The 17,137-nt window shown below is 45.8% G+C and overlaps 1 protein-coding gene across 4 annotated transcripts in view; it reads right to left on the bottom strand.

Annotated features, from left to right (window-relative positions):
- The window catches only part of PSMD11 (proteasome 26S subunit, non-ATPase 11), a 2,265,797-nt gene that overhangs the window by 618,085 nt on the left and 1,630,575 nt on the right, over nt 1-17,137 (bottom strand). The window lies entirely within an intron of this gene.

Raw genomic sequence — 17,137 nt, 5'->3', positions numbered from 1 at the left:
GAAGCGGGCATAAGGGGCTGCAAAAGCACCTCAATGGGTACTGGCAGACTGGCGACTAGCTTAACGGAAGCGTCATCGGCAGTTTTAGACCTATGCTGTCCATCTGTCTTTGCGCTTTTTCAGAAGTCGGATGGCTTATCGAAGCCATTTCGAAATATGGAGAACGAGTGAAAGTATTTAGCTACAAAAATAGCTCGATGACGAATGGTTGGGCGTTAAGGCACAAAACCAACAGCGAGGGACACTGTGGTCTGGGCGTTAAACAAGGCACAGAACCAACAGCAAGGAACATTGTGGTCTGGGCCTAAACAGATGACGCAGTAAGAATGAAAATCTCTGAGGCATTTGCTTTCAACAGCCAAGACAATTAAACATTTTCTGACATCGGTTAGAGCAAGAAAAAAAAATCCCCAACGGGGTACTTCGCTTTAGAAGACTTCAGGTTTGAAACTCGAAAAACAAAATTTTCAGGTAGCAGTCGACCGGCACTTGCGAAAGTACACTTACCATAAATGTAGATGTTAGAGTGTATTCACTGTTGCAGTCATTACATCAGGGTAATCTGCAGGCAGGTTGACCTCAGTCGGTCTGATTAACAAACTCTTGGGTCCTGCATCGGTTGCTATCCCTTCTTCCATGACGTCAGGTTGTCAGGGGTGTAAAACATGCAGCCGACGCCATTACATCAGTTTTTCTTGCCCCAGATGTCGGATGCCCCCGAAATGGGGAGCAAATAAAATTAAAAACACAAAAAATATACCTCCAACCAAAAGCAAATAAAAGGGCTTTTAAGCTAAGTAAAAGAAAGCAGAGGTATAGTTAGAGAAAAATAGAGGGCTGGAGGGAGGGTAACCAGGACTGCAACAGTGAATACACTTGAACATCTACATTTATGGTAAGTGTACACAACTGTACTATGTTCTTAGTGTTTCACTGTTGCAGGCATTACATTTGGGTGGAGGGAATTATACAGCATTAGGACCTGCTATAAGGCCCTGCAGGACAGCAGTGGCAAAGCCAGCTCTGGATTTAGAGAAAAGTGGTAAATGGTAATATTTGTTGAAAGTATGAACTGAGCTCCAGGTAGCAGCTTCTAGAATGTCCCTGGTAGGAACACCTCTGAGAAAGGCTGTTGAAGTAGATGCAGCCCTGGTGGAATGGGATCTGATCCCCTGGGGGATAGTTTTTCCATGGTGCTTATAGCAGAAACGAATACAATGGCTTATCCATTTGGAAATGGTTTGCTTTGAAATAGCCTTTCCCTCTGTCCCTGCAGCAAATGCTACCAGCAGTTGTTCAGATTTTCTTTGAGATTTAGCCCTGTTTAAGTAAAATCTAAGTTGTCTGTGTACATCCAATGAATGCAGAATCCGCTCACCCTTGTTCTGTGGATTGGGAAAGAAAGTTGGCAAATGAATGGTCTGATTAAGAGCCACACTGGATACTACCCTTAGGCATGAAGGATGGGTTGATCCTGAGAGATACCTCTCCGCATGAAAAATGATGAAAGGCTCCACTGCCATAAGAGTCTGTAATTCGGAAATCCTTATAGCTGAAGTGACTGCTAAAAGGAAAGCTGTTTTCCAGGAGATAAATTAAGTCTGCAGTAGCAGCTGGCTCGAAAGGAGGGAGAGTGAGTTTCTCCAATACAAAATTAAGGTCCCAGGCAAGGGTTAGAGCTCTCCTGGGTGCTCAAGTTTTTGGCCCCTCTGAGATACTGCTTTAGCAGAGGATGAGACAAGGGGGGAGGTTCTGTGTTGTAATGAGCTGAAACGGCTGAGGCATGGATTTTTATGGAAGAAAAGGACAGGCCCTTGTGAAGCATCTCAGTTAAGTATTGCAAAATCTGAGGAAAGTTGGGCACTGCTATGCTTTATCCCTTGAGATTGATTCCAGGCACAGAATCTTTTCCATTTGTCAGCATAAGATATTCTAGTACTAGGTCTTCTCGTCTCCAAAATGACATCCATCTCAGGTTTGCTGAGGGATGCTAAGGGTGAATTTAGGTGATTAGCTATGCTACAATATTCAAAGTTTTGAGCTGAGTGTGCAGAGTTTGGTTGTTCTGCTGAGGCAGTAAGTAAGGTGTCTGAGGCAGGTGCCATGGTGGAAGGTGTGACGCACTGTGCAGGAGTGGGTACTAGTGTTGGCGAGGCCAGTCTGGAGCAATCAAAATCATTTTTGGTTTGTCCTGTTTGACTTTTAGTAGAACTTTGGAGAGCAGAGGCAGAGGGGGAAAGGCATAGACTGATAGGTTTTTCCAGCTGAAGGACAGAGTATCCACTTTCCAGGCTTTTTTGTGATGAGTTCTTGTGCACAATTTGTCCAACTGATAGTTCTGGGGTGAGGCAAAAAGATCTATGTCTGTGCTTCCCCATTTGCGTGTCAACATGTTGAAAATCAATGGTTCCAGTTTCCATTTGTGTGCGTCCATGAGATTTTTGCTTAGTCTGCCAGAGAATTAAGCTTTCCTGGCAGGAATTGAGCTTGCAATTGTACTTGGTAGCTCAAGGCCGTGTTCCACAATGCCACGGCTAGTCTGCAGAGGGGGTAGGAGTGTGTACCCCCCTGCTTGTTTATGTACCACATAACCATGGAGTTGTCAGTCATCAGTAATTGTCCTGGATGAAGCTAGTCCCTGAAGGCTGTCAGCATATTCTGTACAGCTAGCATTTCTTTTTGATTTACGTGAAGGTGCATTTGATTTGGGCTCCATTTTTCCTGAATGCACTTCTCTGCCAGATGACCACCCCATGCATAGTCTGATGCATCTATAGTTAGGGTTTGGGTGGCAGGGGGTGGTGTGAATAGCAGTCCCTTGTTCAGGTGGCAGGCCTCTGCCCACCATAGGAACTCTAGGTGCAGGCAAGGTATGAAAGGAATCATTGTGTGACAATGCTGACTCCATAGACCTTTTAAATACCACTGAAGTTTCCTCATATGCAGTCTTGCATATGACATTAGAAGAATGCAGGAGGCCATGAACCCCAAGGCTTGCAGTACTTGCCTTGCAGAAAGGAGGGTTTTTCTGGCCACCTGTTTGAAGTAAGTCACCAAATGAATTTGCTTCTCTGGCATAAGGAAAGCCATCTGGGCAGTTGTATTCAAGCTTGCACCCAGGAATGTAATTTTTTGAGAGGGTACCAGTTGTGATTTATTTTCGTTTATAGTGTACCCTAGACAAGTTAGAACCCTTTTTACAAACGCCAGATGTTTTAGAAGAATGTTCTTGCTTTCTGCCTGAATTACACAATCGTCCAGGTATGGATATATCTGAATATTTCTTTGCCTGCAAAATGCAATTACTGGAGCCAGGCACTTTGTAAAGATCCTGGGCGCAGTAGATAAGCCAAAGGGCAGTGCAGAGAACTGGTAATGCAAGTAGCCTGCTTTGAAGCGGAGGTATCTTCTGCAAGATTCCCTGATCGGGATATGCAGGTAAGCCTCTTAAATCTAGAGTTGCCAACCAGGCATCTTTGCCTAGCACAGGAAGTAACTGGTGAAGAGTCAGCATCTTGAATTTTGGGAAGTCCACAAAGGTGTTTAGAGTAGATAAGTCCAGAAATGGACACCATGATTTGTCTTTTCGAGGTACCAGGAAAAGTCCTGGATAGAAACCTTGTCCCTTTTCTTCTTCTGGTACTAGTTGAAAGGCCCCCATGCTCATGGGGGGAAGTACTTTGTTCTGGGCCTCTGCCCACTGATTTGGGGGGGGGGCAGGTCTAGCCATCCGTTTGGAGTTGGCAACATGTGGAAATGAAATCTGTATCCCTGGGATACTATATTTAAAACCCATTTGTCCTGGGTTATAAGTTGACAGTTTTTTTGCATGACGAGCCAGTTTTCCTCCCAAAGGGGCGGCTAAAGGTAAGTGTAGAGGAAAGTCATTGAGACTGCTTACCATAGGGAGGTGTCTTCTTGTTTCCAGATTTGGAGGAGGAGGCACCCCATTGCTTTGTTCTGAAAGTCCCTTGGGACTGAAACCTGGGGCCTTTGGAATGTCTGGGTTTGACTTTAGTGGCTCACGAAGGAACTGGAAAGGACCAGTTCTTAGTAGGACAGTGCCTACTAAATCTTGGAGGTTGCACTTGTAAGAAATCTTTCAAAGTTTGCATAGATTTAGCTTTATCTTCAATCTTTTTTTAGAATTTCTTCAGCCTTATTACCAAAGAGACGGTCCTGTTGTAAAGGAGCATCCAACAATTTTGCTTTAACATGATCAGGCAGAGTTTGCTCTTTGAGCCAAGTATGCCTTCTTAGCACAGACCCAGTTACAGCAGCCCTGCAAGAGGCCTCCAAAGAATCAAAACCACATTGCAAAGTATGTTTTCCAACTTGTTCAGCTGAATGTAATAGATCCTGTAAATCTTTATTTTCCACACAGTCAGAAATCAACAAAATTTTCTGTTTAAGCAGTCCCATGATATGCTGCTATTTTAGCATATGAAATTGACAATTTAAAGCCCTGATTGCCAAGGTTGCAGAAGTGTAAACCTTCTTACCCCATCTATCCAGCACCCTGGAATCTCTTTCAAAAGGGGTAGGATTTTTAGCAGTAGAAGCCTTAAATGCCCTTGGGGCCCTGAGAATGGTTTCAGGATCCGCAACAGGATTTTTGAAAAGGAATTTGTGGGAGTCAGGAACCCTGTAGTATCCGTCTGGCTTACAAGGAGCCGGTGGCAGAGAATCAGAAGCCATACTAGATTCTGAAAAAAAACATCAACAATGTCTAGAAAGTACAGTTTTGTACCTACCATAAATGTAGATGTCCGATAGGTATGCATCTGCAGTCATCACATATGGGTTGTCCTGCCTCAGGCAGCCCTTCGGTCAGCCGGATTCCAAAGTCTGGGTCCGGCGTCGGCTGATGTCACACTTTCCCCGACGTCAGAGCGCCTGGGGTATAAAAGCATCAGCCGACGCCATCCTCCTCAGGTTTTCTTGCCCCAGATGCCTCTAAGGAAGGCTAAATTTGGAGAGATGCATTTAAAAATCCAAACATGCACAATAATATAAAAACAAATACACCATAATAGATCACCCCAACTAGCTATAAGAGGGGTAAGTACCTAAGAAATACCACAGAGGGGAAGGAGGGAGGGTAAACCTGACTGCAGATGCTATCCAGTTCGGACATCTACATTTATGGTAGGTACAAAACTGTACTATGTCCTTCATGGATGCATCTGCAGTCATAACAAGTGGGTAGAATACCATAGCCAACTAGGGAGGAGGATAAAAGTAGATTATGGTGTGTTTAGGATCCCTTGCAGTACAGCAGTGGCAAACCCTGCTCGGGATCTGGAATATAGAGGCAAATTATAATGCTTGGCAAATGTATGCACGGAGGTCCAAGTAGCCGCCTCAATAATGTCTTTGGTTGCCACTCCTCGTAAGAAGGCTGTGGTAGTGGCTGTTGCCCTTGTAGAATGAGGTCTTATGTTCTGTGGAATTGGTTTTCCATGGAAGGAGTAACAGAATCGTATGCAATTTCCTATCCATTTGGAGATTGTCTGTTTGGAAATAGCTTTTCCTTCCCTTCCTGTTGCATAGGCTACAAAAGTTGGTCAGTCTTTCTGCTATTTTTGTTCTGTCCAAGTAGTAGCGTAGCTGTCTATGTACATCCAAGGTATGCAGTATTCTTTCCCTCTGTTTTGTGGGTTGGGAAAGAAGGTAGGTAGGTGGATTGCCTGGTTTAAAGACACTCTGGATACCACCTTGGGCATAAATGTAGGATTAGTCCTCATGGACACTCTATCTTGGTGGAAGATTAGGAAGGGTTGCACTGCCATTAAGGCCTGTAGTTCTGAAACCCTCCTTGCTGAAGTAATTGCCAGTAGGAAAGCAGTTTTCCATGACAGGTGTTGTAGGTCTGCTGTTGCTGCTGGTTCAAAGGGTGATAGTGTCAACTTTTCTAGCACAAAGTTTAAATCCCAAGCTGGTAATGGTGGTTTCCTTGGAGGTTTTACATTCTTGATTCCTCTGAGGAACTGCCTGAGCAAAGGGTGAAAAAACAGGTGGATCAAAGCTGTATTCTGCTGAAATAGCTGATCCATGTATCTTGATGGCGGAGTAGCACAGGCCTGGATGAAGAAGTTCGCCAGATACTCCAGAATGTTAGGCATATCTATGTTTGACACATCTTTTCCTCTTTCCGTACTCCAAATGACAAACCTTTTCCATTTTCCAGCATAGTTCCTTCTTGCTGAAGGTCTGCGTGCTTCAAGAATAATGTCTTTAACTCTTTGGGAAAGTTCTGGATTAGCTGCTGCTATGTGATGTTCCATGCAGTCAGTTGCAGCGTTTTAGGTTTGGATGTATGATGCTGTAGTTGTTCTGAGTTAACATCAAAGGCATCAGGGGTATTGGCCACATATTGTTCGAGACATGCTCTTCAGTAGTGGGTACCAGTGTTGTCTTGGCCAGTTTGGAGCTATCAGGATTATCCTTGGACGTTCTTCCTTGATTTTAGTAGTACCTTGTGTATCAAAGGAAGAGGTGGGAATGCATATGCTGTTAGGCCTTTCCAGTTGAAGGAGAGTGAGTCCACTTTCCATGCTAGTGGGTGGAATGTCCTTGTGCAGAATTTTTGAGCTGGTGATTGAGAGGTGATGCGAATAGGTCTATCTGTGGCATTCCCCATTTCTTGAGATGGTCTTGAAGATGTCCGGGTGCAGCTTCCATTCGTGGGCATCGAAGTGGTTCTGCTTAATATGTCTGCTAGAGTATTGTCTTTCCCGGTACAAATATTGCCTGTAACTGAATGTTGTAGCTGAGTGCCAGGGTCCACAGCTCCAAGGTCATTCTGCATAGAGGGTATGAATGAGTGCCTCCCTGTTTGTTGATGTACCACATGACTGTGGTGTTGTCTGTCCTTATCATCAACTGGCCCTCTTTGAGAAATGGTTTGAACTTTTGGATTGCCAGTTTTACTGCCAGCATTTCTTTTAGATTGATGTGCAGGTGAAGTTGATCCTGTGTCCACAATCCTTGCACGCATTTGTCCAGCATGTGGGCCCCCCATCCTAGGTCTGAAGCGTCTGTTGTGATGGTCTGGCTTGGTTGACATCTGCGAAAGGGTAGGCCTGGGTTTGACTGGCATGCCTGAGCCCACCATAGGAACTCCTGTTTTAAGCATGGAATTAGTGGGATTTCTGTTTCTAGACTGTGTCTGTGTTGGGACCATAAATTCTTTAGGTACCACTGTAGTTTCCTCATATGTAGTCTGGCAAATGGGACCAAGATTATGCATGATGCCATGAAGCCCAAGGCCTGCAGAACTTTTCTTGCTGTTAACTTGTTCAGTTTTGTTAGTGCCAAGAAGTAAAGAGGAAGTTCTTTTGTTTTTCTGTAGTCAGGAATGCCATTTGTTGTACTGTGTCCAATTCCGCCCAAGAATGTCCTTGTTTGGGATGGTATCAGCCTTGACTTTTGTAAATTGACTGTGTATCCCAGTCCTTGTAGCAAGTAAATGACCCTTTGTAAATCTGTTGTCAGCTTGCTTTTGTTGTCCCCTTGTAGCAGGCAGTCGTCCAGGTATGGGTAAATTTGAATTCCCTGTAGTCTGCAATGGGCGATTACTGATGCCAGGCATTTTGTGAATACTCTGGGCAGTAGATAAGCCAAAGGGCAATGCTGAGAATTGATAGTGCTCTGATCCTGCAAGAAATCTGAGGTATCTTCTGCAGATTGGTCGAATGGGGACGTGCAGGTATGCCTCCTTGAGATCTAGAGTTACCAGCCAAGACTCCTTGCCCAGCATGGGAAGAAGCTGCTGTAGGGTCAGCATTTTGAATTTTGGGACAATGATGTATGTATTTAAGGTGGACAGGTCGAGAATTGGTCTCCAACTTTTCTCCTTTCTTGGAACTAGGAATAGTCTGGAGTAGAACCCCTTTCCTTGTTCTGCTGTTGGCACTCTTTCCACAGCTCTCATGTTTGCTAACTCCATTATCTGGCGTAGAGCCTCTGTTTTTTGATTTGGAGGTAGATTTGGCATTCCTCTTTTGACTGGTAAAGTGTGGAAGTGAAACCGGTAACCTTGATCTATGGTTTGTAAAATCCACTTGTCTTTTGTTATGTAATGCCAGTTCTTTAAAAATAAGGTTAACTTTCCGCCTAGAGGAGCTGCTATTTGTTCCCTGGTAGGCGGATTTAGGATTAAGTCACTGTGGTTGTGCTGATGTAGTGGCAATGGCTGTGTCTGTGCCTCTGTTGTTACCTTGCCACTGTCGTCCTCTGTAGGCACCTCCTCTGGATTGGTTTCTGCCTCTGGAACGCCTATTCCTGCCCCTTTGAAATTTTGTGGAGTCAGGAAAGGACCAATTTTTGGCAGGCCAGTTCCTGCTAAACCTTGGGGTTGAACCTGCAAGAAATCTTTGACAGTTTGAACAGATTTTGCCTTTTCTTCCATTTTCTTCATAGCCTGCTGGGCAGGTGTACCAAACAAACTTGTCTTGTCCATAGGAGCATCTAGCAACTTGGCTTTAACATGATCCGGTAAAGCTTGTTCCTTTAGCCATGCATGCCTTCTTATCACTGTGCCTGTCATGGCTGATCTAAATGAAGCCTCCAGTGCATCATAGCCACATTTTAAGGAATGGTTGCTAACCTGTTGTATGTTATTTACCATCTCTAATACATATTTCTTATCAAGAGATTCATCAGTGGTTAGTGTTTTAGTTAACTGATCAAGCATAACCTCTTGGTATTGTATCATGTGAAACTGACAGTTTAAAGCTCTAGCTGAGAGAGTAGCTGAAGGGTAGACCTTTTTACCCCATCGGTCTAGTGATCTTGCTTCCCGTTCAGAAGGAATAGGGCTTTTAGCTGTGGTCGCGGCTACTGCCTTGGGACCCTGGGATATAGTTTCTGGGTCTGCAAGTGGGGCCTTGTAAAGGTGGTGATGAGTATCTGGCACCCTGTAAAATCTGTCTGGTTTGGCAGGGGCTGGGGTAAAGAATCTGGAGCGGAGCAAACATCATTGAAAGCATCATCCACCACAGAGAGAACAGGAGGTATAGCTAAGGGCCTGTGCTGTGGGAGGTGCAGAAAGGTCCTAAGTCTTTTCTGGAGTCTGAAAAATCCTGTTGCTGCCATTGGAACTGTTCTCATGGCATGCAAGGTTTCCCCAAAGGAGAATTCTTCTGGTGGGGAAGCAGCTGGAATGGATTCTTCAGCATCAGAATCTTCAAAATTGGAGAAGGGAGCCTCAGGCTGGTCAGTTATGTCTGATTCATCAGCAGAATCATCAGAAGACACTGGCTCTGGGGCTCTGCCCTAGGTCTCTTCTCTGGGGCTGAGAGGCCCTGTCTGGGTGAGATTGAGATCCTCTAATTAAAGAAATTAAATCTTCTGCCAAAGAAAGCATTTGAGAACTAGAAGAGGGCCTGGATGTGGGGGTTTAACAGGCACTGTTTTAGTAGTTTTGGCTGCTTTAGCCCTGGCGAAGGCCTTAATGGACATGGCAGCTGGAGGCCTAGCAGCACCACGTGCTGGGGTAGAGACATCCAAGGGGATGGTGTCTGATAAGTGAACCACCGAAGTGGGTAAAATTTCTGAGGTCGATTCAAGAGTTGTAGCAGGGGCCTCAGTTGAAAGAATAGGTTCAGCTGTACTTTGAGCAGTTTTCTCGGTTTCGGCCGAAACCGAGACACTGTTTGCTTTACCGTGGTTTCGGCCGAAACCGCGGACCGAGTGTCGGTCTTTATCTTTGCGTTTTGGGGGTAGTCGGAGGATCCGACGGCATAATGTACGCAAAATCAGAACCGAAAAACTGTTCTGCAAACTCCGACCGACGCCTAAGCGTTCGCCGGTTGAAAGAGGCACAGGCGAACAGGCTGCTACGCCGCGGGCTGGGCCTAAACAAGGCAGACAGTAAGAGTGGAAATCTTTATGAGGTATTTGTTTCCCACAGGTTAAACAATTGTTAACTTTTTCTGACATCGGCTGAGGCAAGAAAGAGTCCCCAACGGGTACTTAGCTTTAGAAGTCTTGAAGTAGTATTCGGTAGAAGTAATCTCTGGATCCGACCGACCGGCACTTGCGAACAGCTTCTGCTTCGCCACGCGCAAGAAAGACTGAGGAAAATGGCGTCGGCTGATGCTTTTATACCCGAAGACCAACAAAGATGACGTCGGGTGGAGTGCGACATCAGCCGAAGCCGGACCCGGACTTTGGAATCCGGCCGACTGCGGGGCTGCCTGACGACAGGACAACCCCACTTGTTATGACTGCAGATGCATCCATGAAGGACATCTGTACTATGTCCTTCAAGGATGCACCTGCAGTCATCACATATGGGTAGAATACCATAGCCAATCTGGGGGTGGAGGAACTATGTAAAGGATGGTGTAGCTAAAATGCCCTGCAGGACCGCCGTAGCAAAGCCTGCTCTGGATCTGGAATATAAAGGTAAATTGTAATGCTTGGCAAATGTATGCACGGAGCTCAATGTAGCAGCTTCTAAAATGTCCTTGGTAGCCACCCCTCTTAAGAAGGCTGTGGAGGTGGCTGTGGCTCTCGTGGAATGAGGTCTAATGCTAGCTGGCACAGTTTTTCCATGAAAGGAGTAACAAAAACGAATGCAATTCCCTATCCATTTTGAAATTGTCTGTTTGGAAATTGCTTTTCCTTGTGTACCAGCAGCATATGCTACCAACAGCTGGTCAGTTTTTCTGTAACCTTTAGTTCTGTCCAAGTAGTAGCGCAACTGTCTGTGTATGTCCAGGGTGTGCAGAAGTTTCTCCCCTTTGTTTTGTGGATTTGGAAAGAAGGTAGGCAAGTGAATTGCTTGATTTAATGAAACCCTGGATACCACCTTTGGCATAAATATAGGATTGGTTCTCAAACTCTGTCCTGATGAAAAATAAGAAATGGCTGTACTGCCATAAGGGCCTGTAACTCGGATACTCTTCTTGCTGAGGTTATGGCCAGAAGGAAAGCAGTCTTCCAAGACAGGAACTGTAGTTCCGCAGATGCTGCTGGATCAAAGGGAGACAGTGTTAGTTTTTCCAACACGAAGTTAAGGTCCCAAGTAGGTAGAGGTGGTTTCCTTGGAGGATTGATGTTTTTGATTCCTCTTAGAAACTGTCTTAGGAGAGGATGAGAGAAGGCAGGTGGATCAGTGCTGTACTCTGCTGAAATTGCTGAAGCATGAATTTTAATGGAAGAGTAAGACAGACCATTCTGGAACATTTCTGCCAAGTATTCCAGGATATGTGCCATGTTCATCACTGTCACATCTAGGCCCTTTGTGGTGTTCCAAATGTGAAATCTATTCCATTTTGCTGAATATGCCTTTCTTGTGGAAGGCCGGCGAGCTTCCATAATAATATCTTTCACTCTCTGGGATAGCTTGTCCTGAGGTGTCAAGGTATTTTCCAGGCTGTTAGTTGCAAGGTTTTCAGGTTGGAATGCAGAGTTTTGTAATTGTGCTGTGTCAGTAGAAGTGGCCATAGAGGAAGAGGCCATGGTTTCGTGCGTGACATGCTCTTTAACAGTGGGTACCAGTGCTGTCTTGGCCAGTCCGGAGCTATCAGAATCACTTTTGGCTGCTCTGTCCTGATCTTCAGTAAAACCTTGGTCATTAATGGGAAAGGTGGAAATGCATACACTGTTATAGTTCTCCAGCTGAAAGAGAGGGCGTCCACTTTCCATGCTTGTGGGTGGTATGTTCTTGAGCAGAATTTCTTCAGTTGATGGTTGTGGGGGGAGGCAAAAAGATCTAAGTCCGGCCTGCCCCATGATTGTGTTATCTGTAGAAAGATGTCTGGGTGCAGCATCCATTCGTGTGCATCCATGATATTTCTGCTTAAGCTGTCTGCCAGTATATTGTCTTTCCCTGGCACAAACTGGGATTGTAGCTGTATATTGAGTTTCAAGGAAAGTTCCCATAGATTCATTGCCAGCCTGCAAAGAGGATAGGAATGGGTGCCTCCTTGCTTGTTGATGTACCACATAACCGTGGTGTTGTCTGTCCTTATTAGCAGATGGCCATGATGCAGAAAGGGTTTGAAGGCTTCGACTGCATGTATCACTGCCAGCATTTCCTTTTGGTTTATGTGCATGTGTAGCTCTTTTTGTGACCATAGACCTTGAATGCATCTGCCCTCCATGTGCGCTCCCCATCCGTGGTCTGAAGCATCTGTTGTAATGGTTTGGCTGGCTATTGGTTTGCTGAAAGGCAGACCTTTGTTTGACTGGCTTGCTTGAGCCCACCACAGAAATTCCTTTTGAAGGCATGGAATGAGTGGTATCAAAGTTTCCAGGCTGTGACTGTGCTGAGTCCATAAACTCCTTAGGTACCATTGTAGTTTCCTCATATGTAGTCTTGCTTGCGGAATCAGAAGGATGCAAGAAGCCATGTAACCCAGGGCCTGCAGGATTTTCCTTGCAGTCAGCTGGGTTTGTCTTGTCAGATTTTTGAAGTAATCTGGTAGTTGACTTTGTTTTTCTTCTGTGAGGAAGGCCATTTGGGTGGTTGTATCTAAATCTGCACCCAGAAAGGTTATTCTTTGGGATGGAACAAGTCTTGATTTGTGAAAGTTGACTGTATATCCCAAGGCCTGAAGTAGGTGGATGGCATAATTCAAGTGTTTTACCAAAGTTTGTTGGCTGTCTGCTTGTATAAGGCAGTCGTCCAGATATGGGTATATTTGAATCCCCTGAAGTCTGCAGTGTGCAATTACTGATGCCAGGCATTTCGTGAATACTCTGGGCGCAGTAGATAAGCCAAAGAGCAATGCTGAGAATTGATAATGCTCTGACCCTGCAAGAAATCTGAGTTGTCTTCTGCAACTTTGTCTGATAGGGACATGCAGGTATGCCTCCGAGTTACCAGCCAAGACCCCTTGCCCAGCATGGGAAGGAGCTGCTGTAGAGTCAGCATTTTGAACTTTGGCACAATGAGATAAGTATTCAGTGCGGACAAGTCGAGAATAGGCCTCCATTGTTTTTCTTTTCTTGGAACAAGGAATAGTCTGGAATAAAATCCTTGGCCTTGTTCTGAGAGAGGAACCTTTTCTATAGCTTTCATTTGCATTAAGCTGGAAATTTGTTTCAAAGCCTCTGCCCTTTGATTCGGTGGCAGGTCTGGCATGCCCTTTCTTTTTGGTAATGTGTGGAAATGAAACCTGTATCCTTTGTCTATTTGTAGTGTCCATTTGTCCCTTGTAATACTGTGCCAATTTTCTGAGAATAAAGAAAGCTTTCCGCCCAAGGGTGCTTCCAATTGAGCCCTGGTTGGCGGTTTTAAAGTAAAGTCATTGAGCCTGTCCTTGCGCAGCAGTTGAAGGTCCTGCATTACCTCTCTGGTTGGGAGGCTGCCATTGACGTCCTCTGTAGGAGCCTCTAGCTTGCCCTCTACCTCTGGCACGCCTGTTCTTGCCTCTCTGAAACCTGTGTCTGGAAAGGACCAATTCTTGGAAGGCCAATTCCTGCTGAATCTTGGTGGTTGTACTTGGAGAAAATCTTTGACTGTTTGTACGGATTTTGCTTTTTCTTCAAATTTCTTCAGGACCTCCTGAGCCGTGGAGCCAAATAACTTTTCCATTTCCAGAGGAGCATCCAGCAGCTTTGCTTTGACATGGTCTGGCAGAGATTGTTCCTTCAGCCAAGCATGCCTACGTATGACTGCGCCAGTCATAGCTGACCTACATGAAGCTTCCAATGCATCATAACCACATTGCAAGAAATGGTTGCTAACCTGTTGTGAGTTATGTACCAGATCCTGAAGTGACTTGCGGTCTAGGGGATCAGGTGAAGACAGTTTTTTATGCAATTCATCTAACAAATACTCTTGGTACTGTATCATATGAAATTGACAATTTAATGCCCTCATAGAAAGAGTAGCAGAAGTATACACTTTTTTACCCCATCTCTCTAAAGCTCTGGACTCCCTTTCAGAAGGGAGAGGATTTTTAGCAGTGGCAGCTGCAACCCCTTTAAGGCCATGGGAAATGGTTTCTGGATCAGCAGAGTGGGCCTTGTAAAGGTAAAGATGTGAGTCCGGGACCCTGTAGTACCTATCGGGTTTGGCAGGAGCCGGAGGGAGAGAATCAGGGGCTGTGCTAGAGTCAGAGTACACATCATCAATGACATTCAAAACAGGAGGAATAGCTAAAGGCCTGTGCTGAGGCAAATGTAAAAATGTCCTTAATATTTTCCTGGAATCAGAGAATTCCTGGCCCTGCCATTGGAAATGCTCTCTCATGGTGTGTAGTGTCTCCGCAAAGGAAAACTCTTCAGGAGGGAGGCCGAGGGAATAGATTCCTCTGCATCAGAATCCTCGTAGGCCGAAAAAGCCTCCTCCTGGTGGTCCGAGAGAGTAGAGCCATCAGAGGCCTCATCTGAGAAGTGGGGATCAGAGGGCTCAACCCTGGGCCTTTTGTCTGGAGGAGGTTGAGAGCCCCTGTCCGGATGAGGTTGAGAACCCCTAATTAAGGAGATAAGATCCTCTGCTAAGCTTAGAATCTGTGAACCAGTAGAGGGTCCCTGAGGGATAACCTTGGGAGGCAAAGCTTTTGAGAGTTTAGCAGCTTTAGCCCTGGAGAATGCCTTAATGGACATGGATGCAGGAGGCCTGGCTGCACCACGTGCTGGTGTAGATTTGTCTAAAGGAATGGTGTCGGAAGGTTCCAGGACACCAGTTTCTGTTGGAAATTCAACAGACTCGGCCGGAGCCTCCGGGACCAAGGTAGTCGGCTGAGCGGTTTCGGTAATTGGAAGTACCAAGGACTCGGTTTCAGCCGAGACCGAGACACTCGCTGAAGGCCTGGCCGTGGTTTCAGCCGAAACCGCAGCCCGCGTGTGTCGGTCCTTGTCCTTCCGTTTCTTAACGGAATGAGAAGTCGGAGTCTCCGACGGCATCTTATATGAAAAACTAGCCCCAAAAAATTCCTCTGCAAACTCCGCCCGACGTCTCAGAGTGCGTCGGTTGAAGGAAGCACAGGCTGAACAGGCCGAGACGTCGTGGTCTGGGCCTAGGCAGGGGAGGCAGTAAGAGTGGAAATCCTTATGAGGTATTTGTTTCCCACAAGATAAACAATTATTAACTTTATCTGACATCAGCTGAGGCAAGAGAGAGTCCCCAACGGGGTACTTAGCTTTTTGAAGTCTTCGGTAGCTGAATTACAGGAGCTGGCCGACCGGCACTTGCGAACTGCTTCTGCTTCGGGCACCATGCGGCAAGAAAGACCGAGGAAGATGGTGTGGGCTGATGCTTTTATACCCCAGGCGCTCTGACGTCGGGGAAAGTGTGACATCAGCTGACACCGGACCCAGACTTTGGAATCCGGCCGACCGAAGGGCTGCCTGAGGCAGGACAACCCATACGTGATGACTGCAGATGCATCCTTGAAGGACATCAGGAGGTATAGCCAAAGGCCTATGCTGAGGAAGAAGAAAATTCCTAAGCCTATTTTTAGATTCAGAAAAATCCTGACTTTCCCAGTGGAAATGTTCCCTTAAGGTATGTAAAGTTTCTCCAAAAGCAAAATCCTCAGGGGGATAAGCAGAAGGAATGGAATCTTCTGCATCAGAGTCCTCATAAGTAGGTATAGACAATTCCTATTCATTAGAAGAGTTAGAAAAAATAGAATCCTGTTCAGAAGATTCATAGTCAATATCTTGCCTAGGCCTCTTAGAAGGGGGGGGGGGTTGGCTACCCCTGATCAAAGTAATTAAATCTTCAGCCATTTTGATCATTGTTTTTTAGGCATAGGGGCCTGCACATGTGGCCTAGGCGTCAGTTTTTTAGATATAGGTTGAGATTTTGGCCTTAGTTTTGAAGATGGCGTTGGTCTAATATACAAATATGTAGGCCTGAAAGCACCCTCAGAAGCTGGCTCCGGACCCATCCAAGGTAGAGACATCCGCGGGTTCCATAACTGAAGCATCTCGTGGTATACCGGACTCCGAATGTGTCTCAGTAGAGGCCTGCGAATCAGATGTAGCGGGTATCAGGGGCTGCGAAAGCGCCTCAGTGAGTACTGGTGAACTGGCGACTGGCTTAGGAGAAGCGTCGTCAGCAGTTTTGGACCTCAACGGCCTGTCTCTGCCATTTTCATTGCGTTTTTTAGGTATTCCGGTAGCCGGATTGCTAACAGATGACATTTCTGGATAATTAAAGCATGAGCCAAAATATTTAGAAGCAAAAATGTACCGACGTTTGATAGTGCGTTGATTAAATAAAGCACAGAATCGACAGCAAGGTACGTCGTGGTCAGGTCCTAGGCAAGGAATACAGTACAAATGGAAATCCTTATGAGGTGTTTGCTTCCCACAAGTAATGCAATTATTAACTTTTACTGACATCGGTAAGGAGCAAGAAAAAGTTTCCCCAAATGGGGTACTTAGCTTTTTAGTTGAAGACTTCGGATCTGAAACTCGAAAAAGAAAATTTCAGGAGTCGGGTGACCGGCACTTGCGAACTGCTTCTGCTTCGGGCACCACGCAGCAAGCAAGTCTGATATAATGGCATCGGCTGCATGTTTTATACCCCTGACAACATGGAAGAAGGGATGGCAACTGACGCAGGTCCAAAGACTTTGTTAATCAGGCCGACTGAGGGCAATCTGCCAGCAGATTACCCTGATGTAATGACTGCAACAGTGAAACACGAAGAACATCTGCTTCAGACTCCTTCTCAGCAAGAAAGACTGATGTAATGGCGCTGGCTGCATGTTTTATACCCCCTGATAACCTGACTTCATGAAAGAGGCGACAGCATCCGATGCAGAAATCCCAAGACTCTGGTATTCGGACCGACAGAGGGCTACCTGCAGGCAGATAACCCTAAGTGTGATGACTGCAACAGTGAAACACGAAGAACATCTGGGAGAAGTTAGGAAGTGTCCTCAGAGGAATCCATCAATTCCTCTTCTTTAGGGTGATCTGCCCTCCTTTCCTGGGTGGGAGGTCTGGGGCCAAGGAGGGGAGGAGCAGTGGTAGAAGGTTCTGTGGAAGGCCTAAGGGTCATAAAGGCATTGAACAAACTCTGGCTGAAGGCCTACCAATCCAGCATGTTTCAGAGGTTGGAGTGAGGTGTCTTGTTTTTTGTTTTTTTCTTTAAAGGCCTTGCTGGTGCCTGGCTAGGAAAAGGCCTAAAGTCAGGCGTCGGAATGGCAGAGGTGGTGTC

Source organism: Protopterus annectens, chromosome 13.part0, assembly GCF_019279795.1.
Source record: "Protopterus annectens isolate FY-2018-M chromosome 13.part0, PAN1.0, whole genome shotgun sequence".
Classification (NCBI taxonomy): Eukaryota; Metazoa; Chordata; order Ceratodontiformes; family Protopteridae; genus Protopterus; species Protopterus annectens.
This window is presented reverse-complemented; position numbering and strand designations above follow the sequence as displayed.